This window comes from Capsicum annuum, unplaced genomic scaffold, assembly GCF_002878395.1.
Source record: "Capsicum annuum cultivar UCD-10X-F1 unplaced genomic scaffold, UCD10Xv1.1 ctg47082, whole genome shotgun sequence".
In the NCBI taxonomy this organism is placed as follows: domain Eukaryota; kingdom Viridiplantae; phylum Streptophyta; class Magnoliopsida; order Solanales; family Solanaceae; genus Capsicum; species Capsicum annuum.
In genome coordinates this window covers 1-1,107 of record NW_025854701.1, presented here as the reverse complement: position 1 = coordinate 1,107, position 1,107 = coordinate 1, and the positions used below count along the sequence as shown (strand labels likewise).

The window sequence follows — 1,107 nt, the reverse complement described above, 5'->3', positions numbered from 1 at the left end:
TGTTTCTCCCACATTAGTCGGAGAAAGGAACATCCTTGTGCTTAAGTGTAGGAGCATTACTCTATGTTGTTAGTTGGATAATAATAAGACACGCCTAGCGCCGTCATTGTCATGGCTCTGCTTCGGAAAATGATTGAGAGACTGTCTTTCTGACAAAATTCACTTGAATTAAGTGTTAATTAGGACACGATCCTTCAGTTCACTATTTGAGTAACGAAAATGGGACTTGCGAGCGCACTTGGCCATCTGCAGCCGGAGATACCCACGTGACATGCGGCTGCATCTCATCATGTACGGACGGACATAGCTCCGTATATGAATCCGAAATTTCGAAACAATGCAACTCTTCATGAACCATTGCTTCTTTTGATGCAACACTTTTTGGCTATAAATATCTGATTTTCCTTAAGATATTGGCACGAAATTATGATGTTAAAATACTCCTCTTTCTTACAAAACTCAAGTGTGATTTGCTACCGTTTTGTGAGTTCGTTGTTCGGCAGAATTTGAGGAACCACCATTTTGCTGAAGTGATTCATTTTATCCTGGGAGTAAAATCATTGCACACATTCAATCCAACAGTTAAAATTCAAACATTATTACAAGAACAATTTGTAGAATAAAAAGATTCATTTTATCCTGGGGGTAAAATCATTGCACACATTCAATCCAACAGTTAAAAGATCCACTGAGAGGCTTGCAACCGGAAAAGATACAAACTATAAAGAGTACTTGATCAAGCAGTTGATCATATCATATAAAAATATAAACGAGACAAATCAAAACAATTGAACTTTGAATTGGGTAAGGGCCGCGCGAACGCAGGCCCCTGCTGCCACAAATTATGACGTAGGCTCGGCCATTTGGGCCGACCTTAGGCAGGCACCCCTCCAAAGTGCAATGGAGGTCACCAACCTAGGCCATGGGCCTTGTTGATCGCCCATTGATCCCGTCCAGGTAAGTATGTTTCTTGGTAGTCCTTGGCCCATTTTTATAGTATCTCCTCGTTACTCTTTTGTCTTCTTCACTTAGCGATGTGGGAGTAAGTCTTCACATAAATGATAGTCGATAGTCACACAACAAATGTCAATGTTGAACTTTCAGACA

The 1,107-nt window shown here is 40.7% G+C and overlaps 1 non-coding gene across 1 annotated transcript; it reads right to left on the bottom strand.

Annotated features, from left to right (window-relative positions):
- Window positions 1-805: 805 nt before the first annotated feature.
- Window positions 806-965, bottom strand: LOC124892420. Its single transcript, XR_007050236.1, has one exon. It is a non-coding gene; the product is annotated as a U1 spliceosomal RNA (small nuclear RNA).
- Window positions 966-1,107: the final 142 nt, after the last annotated feature.